Raw genomic sequence first — 12,500 nt, forward strand, 5'->3', positions numbered from 1 at the left:
TTCCTTCATCCTACACCACTTGCAAGCCCTTAAAAACACAAAGGTTCCTCTTACTATTCTCTTGATAAACACTAGGCAGTCTTAACCAAAAGCAGCCTTAAAAGGAGTACACACTTACAATGCTACAGAAGAAGTTATGCCAGCCATCAGTATAAAGGGCAAAACATCTATCTGGAATAAGCTATATTTTCTATCAAGTCATTTTATCCTTCAAAAGGGTAACATGGACATCAGAAGCTATCCAGGCAGCCAGTGAGAGCAAAGCTTTGAAACTTATTCTGAACAGGTTGCAAGTCTCATCACAGAATACACCTTGTAACGTAGCCACATATGATATGCACACATATGGACAATGTAGAGAATGCCTATTCAACTACGGCATGCCTTCGGGGGTGGCAGTAAAGAAAATCACTTGGAGAATACTGCAACACTGATTATAAACATCAAAACTACTCAGATAATTACAAATTCAGATCACAAAAGTCACTGTCAAACTATAGGAAGGGATCACTCTTTCTGCAAATCCCTTATTCTTTGTCTCTGTCATAGTAAACCTCCCTCAATGCCTAGAAAAAATTCTAGAACCTCCCTAGACTTCAAAACAATTTTTTTGGCCTCCTCTGTGCAGAAGCAGATCCCCACCCCAACTTAACACACACATGAACACACGCACACACACACACACACACACACACACACACACACACACACACACACACACACACACACACACACACACACACACACACACACAAACACACACCATACATATACATAAGCAGGCATGTATGCATGCACACACACCCACAGCCCAACATAAACACACAGATATGCCTATACATGCACTTAACATATCAAGATTTGGCTTAGTATGTTACTTTAACTTCAGTTCAGTGACATTTTGGGGGTGAAACATACAATGAGAATCAGTACTGCACCACCTCTCACCTCCACTAGGGCCTGACATCAGCAGGACTGCCTTGCACATCTACAGACAGTACTGTATCAACTACACATCATTCAACATTCAATCCATAAGGGGAGATTTCCGTTTACCTCAATGTAGTGCAGTCTCGGAGTTGGTATATTTAAAGTAGCAGGGGGTGTGGGGGGTGAAGGGGGGCTTGCACCCCTGCCTACACCCTTTAGTTTTTTTTTGTTCTTTTTTTTTAAAAAAAATTGGCATTCAAAAATTGGATAGTTCGATCATGTCCGTTCGACATTTAGTGATTCGAACTATTCAATTTTTTTAAATGCTGATATAGATGCCTCTTCTGGTACAACAAGGAGTCACAAGGGCACCTCAAATGACACAAACTCCTTTATGAACAGGCATCTGGCCATTAGTGAGCAGTGCAGTGCAAATAACCTGCTCTACGAAGGACATTGTTTATGCTTAGCAATCAGTCCTCTTCTGAATTGTTCATGGCCATCTTCTCTTGAGTTTATCGATAGATATTATTTTTTCTTAAACACAAGTTGCTTTTTTTTTTAAATTTGACATTCTGGCTTTTGATGGTGTGTTGTTGATTATTACTGCAATCAATAGTGTTTCGAAATTCAATACTGTGAGCCCCAGTACTTCAAAATCCAAGTACAAGTTAACAAATAAAGTGAATTTTGAGATGTTGTCATACCTTTAAATCTCTTCATGTGGAAGGCTGGAACTCCACCTTTGATATCTATATATCTGTCTGTGTGTATAGACACACACACACACACACACACACACACACACACTAACTCAGTTACTGAGTTCAGGAGCTAGAGAAGCTGCCTGGTAAGAATGGTTGAGAAGGACCAGACAATATCAGATTTCTCATCCCAATAGGAGAGTGGCTATTTGGCTGATTGTGTGACTAACTTCAGCAGAAATCAGGTTGTGCAGTAACAGCGACTATGTGAAGGAAGGATGTTGCCACCTACAAAGCAGTCAGAAATCCTTGTAGTTGGAGGTCAGTAAGTAGAAGCAGGCAGCAGGGAACATCACTACAAGCCCTGCTTCAGCGCTATGCTCATCAGCTACCAGAAGGAATGGAGTACACCATATGAGTAAATACCTAAATAACCAAGTTGCCAGGGTAATGATAGTCAATGGCCATGTCTCACCCCTTCCATTCCCTGTAATTCTGCTGCTGGTAGAATATAAGAATAAAAGGGCTTTATGTCAAGGGGAGCTGATGGATGGCAATACAGAAGGAAAGTATTTGGCCATCAATGGACATTAGGTCTTCCACTTCCACCTGTCCTCATTATAATTAGCAGCCAGCTATACAACCTTGTATTTTTACTGTCAGTGATGGCAGTAAAGGCAGGTAAAGAATCAGACTCAGTACAACAGCAATTAGCATTTTGAGCTTTTTGGATTGAAAAAAAAAGCAATGAACTAAATATGCAAGTTCATAGGGTCATCAGATTGGTATTGAAGACAAAGGCCTATTGGCCAGCAAGTAACTTGATGACATTAGATTCCATACTGAAACTAGTGTGAGTGCATGTATTTATCCAATCTCTTATTGAAGGTATGAATCGATGAGCTGAATTTAATTAAAAGGTAAGGTTATCCCACTGACAAGAAAATCTTTGGGATCTTCCTATAACTATAATCAGTTATAATAAATATTTTATTGTACTATTCCATTTTTAATTTTATTGAGGCTGAGCATCCTCTTGTGTTAAAGTCACAGAAGGGGTATTGCAAGCAAAGGGTTTCAAACAATAAAGGGTCTTTAATGCTCTGTACGCAACACATAGGTCTCTTCTAACATACTAGCAACATAAAGATAATTAATGTAGTCTTTGGCTGTGATAAAAGCGTTGAAAGCTTTCAATTTTCTCTGTTAGCAATCTTTGTACCTTTTAGGACTGCACTAGACAGCACTTGAGTGGGTTACAGAAGAGGTGTAATATTCTAAAACTGGTCAAGTAAGAGCTATATAAAGGAAGACACTTACTTCTTTGGCATGAGTCTTAACTCCAGAAAAGATCAGGTGGGTGACTCTCCATACTTTCTGGATGGTACTGTTTATATGGTAGCAAGTAAAAAGCAGCTCCACGGGTAGAAACACTCAGTCCAGGAATCACAGATGTGATACAACCAGTAATAAATTGAAGTTAAATAACTTTAATGAATAAAAACAGAAAAATTAATCAAGCGCTTTCGCCTGGTTCCTACCAGGCTTTATCAAGATACTGCTCAGTGAAAAGAAAAGCCATTTTATATCATTATACATACATCAGGTGATCACTTAATCGACCACTCCTGGTATTAATTATGATAATTAGTTAAAAGTTTGAACATTTTATAAGGTATCTTTAAAGTATTTTTTAAGATGTTTAACTAATTATCATAATTAATACCAACTTGGTGTTATACCAATGGGAGAAAGCTTATATTTATAATTTGGATAATTATTTTGTAAGTAATATATGTTTTTATCGTTTTATGGTTTGGAAAGGTTCCCTTTCACAGTTGAATGAATTTGTTCATTATTTAAATGCAACCACCAGTTTCTTGAAATTTAAGATGGATGCCTTTGATAGTGAGATTAATTTCTTGGATGTTAAGATACAACTACGTGAGGGTTCTATCCATACCAGTATTCACAAAAAGGATATAAACTCTGATAGATACATTAATTATTCCAGCATGCATGCCCCACATGTCTTTAAGGGGATTGTTTCTTCACAGTTTAATAGAGTTAGTAGATTAAATACTGATGATGCTACAGTTAAGTTACAGTTGGATGAGATGTCCAAAGAGTTTCTGGATAGTGGTTATGATTCTAAACTAGTTTTAGATTTAAAAATTAGAAGTTATGTACTCACCATAACGTTCCATCTGAGTAGGTGTATTCATTTGTCTGCAACCTGTGGGTTATGGATCCGATATCGGATCGCATGGTTTTCCAGCTATGGATCCAAGCTCTCAGCTCCTCCCCTCACCCATAATGCCCTGCTCTACCCTCATGACCTCAGATCGAGTTTGCCAAAGCAACAATACCCTAAAAAGGGTAACAAGGAATATGCAGGAAACTGAAAGGCCAGGGGATAGAGGCGGGATGGTACAGACAATGAATACACCTACTCAGATGGAGCGTTATGGTGAGTACATAACTTCTAAATCTGAAGTAGGATATTCATTGTCTGCAACCTGTGGGACAGAGTCCCCAGCTACCTGAATCTTGGGCGGCCATCATGGAAGGATATTCCCAAAGGATGCTCTACCCTAGATGCAAGATCCAACTTATAGTGGGAAATAAATGTATGAGATGAAGCCCGTGGCTGCTGCACAAATATCATCTAGAGGAATCCTAGCCTTGAAGGCTGCGAGGTAGATACTGACCGGGTTGAATGGGCATGAACACCCCGCGAGCCTTCCTGGCTTGATAAGCCAATAAAATGCACTGTGAAAGCCAGCGGGACAGAGAAACTTTAGAAATTGGCTTGCCCAAATTGAATTTTGCAAAGGAAATAAACAGCTGGTCGGATTGCCTATGACCAGCTGTCCTGTTGAGATAAAATCTAAGTTGCCTGTGAACATCTAGTGAGTGTAGCTTATATTCACCTTTGTTTTCATACTTAGGGAAGAAAACAGGGAGGTTAATGGATTGATTGATGTTTGCTTCAGAAGCGATTTTAGGAAGGAAGGACGGGTTGGTCCTGAGGGAGACACGGTCCGGATGAAATACCAAGTAAGGAGGTTTAGCTGATAAAGCTTGAAGTTCAGAAACTCTCTTGGCTGATGTAATGGCTACCAAAAGGCTGTCTTGTAGGACAAAAATTTGAGATCCACGGGCTCGAAGGGGCGGTCAAGGCCTGTAGGACCAAAGGAAGGTCCCAAGGAGGAACTGCTTGTTTTATAGGGGCCTGAGAAGGAAAGTACCTTTAAGAAATGTTTTACACAATTTGGCTGACATAAGAGGATTAGAATCTTGACCAATGTGATAGTGAGAAATTGCCGCCAGTTGAACTTTGACTGTGGAACTGCTGGCACCATCATTAAAGAGAGGTTAGAAAATCAAGCACTACAGGAGAGGAACCGTGAAGGGATTCAGGCCTTGCCGCTCCGTTTCCATTTGCTTGTAAACCTTTCTAGTGGATGGTTTATGAGCCGCCACCAAAATAGCCTTTACCGGTGAAGAAATACGGGAGTCCTTATCAAGAGTGGAACTGGAGCAGCCAAGCGGTCAGCTTCAGGTTGTCCAGGTTCGGAGGAGGAATGCAGGATGGATGGGATATCAGATCCGGGATGGGATCTAGAATCCAAGGAGGATTCACCGAGTGAGACCTTAGGAAGGGGAACCAGATCTGTCGAGGCCAGAATGGAGCAATGAGAATCATTCTGCAACCCACCGCTTTCTGAAGAACTTGCAGCATCAGAGGCAAGGGTGGATAGGCATACAGAAGACCGGCTGGCCAAGCATGCACCAGAGCGTCTCTTGGGGTACCTCCGGGAGGAGGTATTAAAAACTGTCGCACTTGGTGTTTGAGGGAGAAGCAAAAGATCGCATGAAGGGTTCCCCACCGTGCGAATATGCGTTCCGCTACTTGACAATTGAGAGACCACGGGTCAGAATGGTGGGCGTGAGCTTGTCCGCTAGGATGTTGGAGCGACCGGAATGCGTTGCTATGGCGATTGGTGGAGATTGCCCATTCCCAAACTCTCATGGCCTCTCGACAAAGAGGGTAAGACCTTGTTCCCCTTGCTTGTTGATGTACCAGACAACAGACATATTGTCGATTGAATCGCAATTGTTCCCAAGGGAAGAAAGTCCTGAAGTGCTATAAGAGCACTGCTCTCATCTCTAGAACATTGATATGCAGTAAGGTCTCTGAATCGTTCCACGTGCCTTGGACTGTCCGAAAGTGCCCCCACCCGAGGCGGGAGGCGTCCGTGGTCACCGTGGCGAGAGGGGAGAAGCACAAAATGGGCGACCCTCGTGGAGATCCGGGGAGTAGAGCCATCACAAGAGGGACCGCTTGCAAGCCTTGCTGATCGCTATGGGATGATGCATGGGGAGAGCAAGGTATGACCACTGTACCAAGAGCGTCCACTGTAGAATGCATATTGAGCCTGGCAAGAGGAAGAAGTGCTATAGCCGAAGCCATGGACCCTAGAGCCCTCAGGACCAACTCCGCTGGAACAGAATTTGAATGGAGAATGACCCGCACCTGGAGCTGCAGATTTAGAACTCTGTCCGCAGTGAGAAAGGCTCGTAAACTCCTTGTGTCTAGTCTGGCCCCTATGAAATCTAAGAGCTGTGTGCCAGGTTGGACTTTGTATTTATTGTGATGCCCAGGAATGGAGCAAGATGGAGAAAGGAGTCTCAGCCAAGAGAAGTAGATGCCTTGTTGGGGTGAGGAGCCAGTCGTCCAGGTAGGGAAAGACCTGCACCCCTGAAGCCTCAGGTGGGCGCTACCACTGCTAGTACTTTGGTAAACACCCTGGGGGCTGTGGTGAGACCAAAGGGAAGGACCCGGAACTGGTAGTGACTGGCTCCCAGCGAGGCGGAGAAATCTCCTGGGCGCCTGTCCATCAGGATGTGGTGCGTCCTTGAGATCTATCGAGCACATCCAGTGATTTTCTCCCAGAAGGGGAGAATAGATTGCAGAGTGACCATTGAATTTTTCTTTGGGGACTGCCAGATTCAAGAGAGAGAGGTCTAGGATTGGTCTTAGTTCCCCGTCTTTTTGGCACTAAAAGAATCTGGAGTAGAACCCTGATCCGATCTGGTCTGGGGAGCGGGCTGGATGGCTCTTTTCTTTAGCAGATGGCCAATTTCTGCCAAAGCGGCCTCCCGTTGACCGGGTGGGGCGTCTGGGAGGACTTTAACTTTGGAAGGTGAAGGAAAGGAATGCGATATCCCTGGATATGATTTGGAGAACCCAGCGGTCCGATGTTATGGACTCCCATGCCGCTAGGTGCCCAGCGTCCCCGACTGCCTCCAGAGTAGAGCAGTCGGGCAACCCTCAGGGTTGCTGCCGTTCAGAGAAAGGTTCCCTGGACCCGAAGTTTCTGGGAGCCCCTCTGCCTCTAGGGCGGCGTCCTCCTGTCCTCCTCTGCCACGGAAGGACTGGTTGTCGCAGGCTGGGACTGCTGCGACTTCGGAACCACATCTTCTTCTGACCCTTTTGGTTCCTAGAACAGGGCCTCTGGGGTGCAGAGAGCGGATTCCGGCGGCAGACAGCGTCTTCCGTCCTTCTCGCTCTGGGTCAACGTCTCGGTCTTGCCAAACAGAGCAGAACCATCAAACTTGAAGGGCTCAGAAAAAGCCAGGCCTGGCGTCTAGTGACCAGTCCTGTCCCGCAGCTCTAGCGGCGCCCTCCGTTGCATGGGAGAGTAGCAGTATTGTAACTGACCTAAGAGTGGCCATTTTGGTGGAGTGCAGAACTCTGTCCTCCTCGAAATGGACTGCGTATTCCTTAATAAGATCTCGCTGCATCCGAATAACATGTGCCAAATAGTTCAGCGCTAGAAGGCGAACTGAACATCCGCGGTCCATCATCCGAGACTCCTTGCTCGGTGGGTGGACTGAGGACTCTCCTGAGCCAGTTCCCTCTTTGCGCCGCCATCAACATGGCATCTACAGGAGGCCCCTTACTCCAATGGGTCCTGTCGGAGGCGGACTAAGGATCCTATCCGGTCTTTTGGGAATTGGCTCCACGGTGTCCGGTTCCTTCCACGCCCTGGTGGTAATAAGGTCCACCAGGGGTCGGCAGGGGACACCCAAGAGGTATTTCAAATGCCTCCAAGAACACGGACTCGTCCGAGGAAGACTTGAGGGCAGACCACCATTTCCATGATGTCTCCAAAGGAGACATCCTCGTGACCGTGGGGAGCCTTCCCCTTCCTCCAAGTCCGTGTCTTCTGTGAGAGGGGGAGTCAATGTGCCTCCTTAGGGGCCTCCTCTGGGGGCTGTCAGAGGAGTCAAGCAGCAATTACTCCATAGGAGCAACTTGGGGCACAAGCGGGCTGTCCCAGGGGCCGGATGGTGGAAGCCTGGCCCAGTGCAGAGGGAGCGGGGCGGGCGAAGCAAGTGCCGGGGTCCGGAGACCCTCAACAGAGCCCTCTCCACTACATCAAAAGCGAAGGGGCCGACCTCGACCAAAGGATCCGACAATGGCTCCCCTCGGATCTGAAGAGTGGATCGGAGCGGCGGCACTCGGATCGAAGGACAGTGCGCTCCGACACAGGCGGCGCCGAAGGAGCACTGATCCCCGGATCGGCTCGGATCCAGGCTCCGAGATCGGGTCCGGCACTTTCGAGGGCAGGGTCGGGTCCAGTACCAAGTACTATCGGCTCCGACCTTCCCCGGCTCGAAGCTGCTCGGCTCCAGTTGCTCGAACCCGGATGGCGGGTCGGAGAAGGAGCAATAGGCTTAAAAGGGTGTTGAGCTCCCCGGCAAACACTCCCATCTGCATCTGGGCCTGGATGAACCTTCTCATCATCCGGTCCAGATCAGCATCAGAAAGGCTATGGGTAGATCTCGAAGAGGCTACGAGTGAGCCTGGAGTGCCTCCTCGATAGCCTCGGCGGTCTCCTCCTCCTCAGGACCCGGTGAGAAGCACACAGGGGACGGAGCCGAGAAGGAGGAGACCGAACGGAGCCGGGGAGAAGCCAGCTTGGCTGGCGGGGCGAAACAGAGGTCTCGGCCGTGCTTCTCCCTCCCAGCATCCCTCTCCTCTCCAGGCGGGAGTTTGAGTCCCAGGAGCAGGAGGGTGCCACAGGGAACAACTGCAGCAGGAGTCCCGAAGGAGGCGGAGGCGGGCCGAGTCCGGCGGTAAAGACCCGCCAAGACCAGCTTGGACCTCCGCTCCCTCAGTGCCCTGGGGTTGAACCCTGCACAAATGGAACAACCAGATGTGAGGTGTTCAACCCCAAGACACTAACACACCAGTGTGGCCATCAGCGGTGAGAGCTTATGGCCACGAAAATATAGATTTAGGCTGGTCAGCCATAATCTATAATACCTAAAGTTACCTAAAGTTACAGAAAGTAGCAAACAACAAAACACACAGGCCTACACACACACTCTACGCAACAGCGAGGGAGGAATAAAAATTATTTACTTTAACTTAAAATAAACTCAAAATAGTCTATAATAAAGGGAAACCTAATACTTTCACACAAATTTTGTTAAAGAATCAAAAAATTTTCTATTTTTAAACAAGAAAAGAGTTCACTTAGCTGAGAGCTATGTACCCACATCCAGTTACCAGCGCGGCAAACAAGATCTGAGGTCATGAGGGTAGAGCAGGGCATTATGGGTGAGGGGAGGAGCTGAGAGCTTGGATCCATAGCTGGAAAACCATGCCGGTTCGGATCCGATATCGGATCCATAACCCACAGGTTGCAGACAAATGAATATCCTACTTCAGATATAAAGTTTTAGTTAATAGGAAGACAATATTGAAGCCGATTTTTCTTGGGGATGATGTTGGTTCTGTTAACCTAGAATGTTCAAAAGTATGCACTAGGTATTGTTGATAACTTACTAGTTATAATACCTTGACTTGTTTTGTAAAACAAATAATACAGAGGAATTGGGTTGTACTAATGGCCTCTAGTGAGATTAAAGACATTCTTGGTGACAGGCCTTTTTTCTCATATAGAAATATGAAGTCCTTGAAGGATATGTTATGTTACAAAGATTTTTTCAGGCCTGTAGAGAGGACTTTTACCACTAAGCCCGGCACGTATGGTTGTTTGAATTGTTCCTGCTGTTCTGATATTGTGGTTGGTTGCAGTGATAAGTTCAAACATCCTATTAGTGGTAAAGTTTATCAGTTTAATTTTTCTACCACTTGTGTTACATTTAATGTGGTGTACTTAGCTAATTGTGTGAAATGTACTGCATTCTATGTGGGTAAGTCCACTAGAAAGCTAAAAGAACGCATCATTGAACACAAATCGGAGATTAGAAGGGCCATTGACAGTAATGCCTAGTATAAGCACATAGTTGATTCAGGTATTGAGCATAGATTCTCCTTTAGAGTTACTGATGTAATACGGCCTCCTGCCAGAGGTGGTGATAGTGGTAATTTACTTGAATTAAAAGAGTATGAATGGATTCTTAGGTTGAACTCTGACCATTTTCCAGGTTTAAATAATATGATTACCTTGAAACCTGTTCTTGTTAAATTGCAACATACTAGGTTGCGATAATGTTATGTTTTTTCTAATGTTTTTTCTAATTTTAATGATTTGTTTTTTATACTTGTGGTCACATGGTTTTTGGACTGCTGGTCATGTGACTTCAGTGACCTGTATTTAAACCATTTGGTTTTTAGATTTGTTTGTATTAGTATTGAGGAAGGATTTTATCCGAAAGCTTTGCTATTATAAAGTGTGTTTTTCTCAGTTTTGGTTGTTATTCATATTTCCTAGACCAGGTCACCCAGGATCCCAGAGGAGGGGACTGGGAGACTCGTCTGGAGCATAAAGAACTTTTGTGGCAACTGAAATTAAATACAGCAAGACCTCCAGGTCTAAATGATAGCATCAGTATAGCAAGTGTACTAAAGCTTAACAGGGAGAAATTATGAGTAAACAAAAAACTGTTTTGAAAATGCCAGGTAATTAACAGGCAGTTAGTTAATGATGAATTTTTATTTTATGTTATTAACTTTCAACCAGAAGTACATGTTTTTACTATAAGGATTTATATCTAGAATATTTTAAGTGCATATTTGTATATATTATTTAATATTTGTTCTTAGTATTTGCATTTTTAAAAAATTGTTAACACACTGCATGAATTATTAGTGGTTTGCATTAACTACTTATATGTATTTATTTTTATAAGATTTTTTGACACACAAGGTATCTAGATAGTTTTTAAAACAACGTGTTATTGCAGTTTTATTGACTTACAGGGAGTAGAAATATTTTAACATCTTAAAAAATACTTTAAAGATACCTTAAAAAATGTTCAAACTTTTAACTAATTATCATAATTAATACCAGGAGTGGTCGATTAAGTCATCACCTGATGTATGTATAATGATATAAAATGGCTTTTCTTTTCACTGAGCAGTATCTTGATAAAGCCTGGTAGGAACCAGGCGAAAGCGCTTGATTAATTTTTCTGTTTTTATTCATTAAAGTTATTTAACTTCAATTTATTACTGGTTGTATCACATCTGTGATTCCTGGACTGAGTGTTTCTACCCGTGGAGCTGCTTTTTACTTGGTCTTTGTACTCGTTTTTACGTCAGTTATATGGTAGCAAGTGCAAGATCATCTTCTACAGGGCTATTAGGACTTTTTCTATTTTGTCAACTTTTTAGTTGTTGCCCACTGGGAGTTTATAAAGCAGGTGGAGGTGGGGGCTGCCAAATAAGAGAATATCCTGCATTTGTTGACATTAAAAGCAAGGTCATTTCTGCTGCACCTTTCATGTGTAATGCTGAGTGCTACTTGAAGACAAGACTGTGTCAGCTGGGTTACAGACAATGCTCCAAAAACTGCAGTCATTTGCATATTTAGTGAATAAGACAGTGGAACCAGTTTTATCATCAGAAAAATAGATGGCAAAAAGGACTGGCCCCAGCACACTCATATGAAGTCTCCAGTGGTGACACAGGATGGTGTGGATAAGACTCATTCTGTTCATACTTATTATGTTTGAATAAGAATCCAGTTATGAACCCAAGCTTCATTTACCTATAGATTCATCAGTTTATGTATGATTCCATCATGTGGTATAGTGCTGAATGCATTGTCCAAATCAAAGTAAGCTGATCAGACAGATAAACCTTCATTAAAGGTGGTGGTCACTCTCTCAAAATATTTCAGAGATAAACAAACACTACACAGTTATGTAGAATGAGATTTCCTCTGTTTGTGTGCATAAAACCCACAGGACTGATTTCCATCACCTACAGCAATATGCTTGTGAGGCTGATCAGTCTAAATCCCTGGAATCTCTGAAGGGGCCTCCCTTGCGGATTCCAACAATTGCCTACTTCCAAACATCAGGGATACAGACAGTTCTTAATGCTCTGTTAAAAATCTGTGTAATGATGTATACTAGGCTACTTCTGATTTATACAAATTAGGTTTCCTGGCATATATTCCCATGGAACTGGTACTTCTGATCTTATTGAGGGCAGTGATAAGTGGAATCATGTTTCAGGGCGGAACAGTGGGCGAGCACCCCCTGTGGCTTGAAATTTATTTCAAATCTTTATGCCAGTGTGTTAGTTACATATGCTGGTTCTAATATAGCAATGCCATTCTCTTCAACCACATTACATTTTTATTTCCTCTCCTGCATTTTTGGATGTGGTTATATACGACTTTATTTCTGTCAGCTTTACTGACTTCAAGTTTTACTTTAAATGAAGGTTTGTGTCTCTTGACTGCTTTGGTTATTTTGTGTGTGTGGGGGGTTGACTTTAGTTCATACATCTCAACTTCTCTGTTCAAGAATTCTGGACAAAGCCACAAATAATAGGGGATGCTTTCTGCCACACTACAGGGACTATCACACCTA

The 12,500-nt window shown here is 43.7% G+C and overlaps 1 long non-coding RNA gene across 1 annotated transcript in view; it reads right to left on the reverse strand.

Annotated features, from left to right (window-relative positions):
* LOC122791347 overlaps positions 1–12,500 on the reverse strand; it is a 168,504-nt gene that overhangs the window by 9,977 nt on the left and 146,027 nt on the right. The window lies entirely within an intron of this gene.

The sequence above is a fragment of the Protopterus annectens genome, chromosome 17.part0 (assembly GCF_019279795.1).
Source record: "Protopterus annectens isolate FY-2018-M chromosome 17.part0, PAN1.0, whole genome shotgun sequence".
Taxonomy (NCBI): Eukaryota; Metazoa; Chordata; order Ceratodontiformes; family Protopteridae; genus Protopterus; species Protopterus annectens.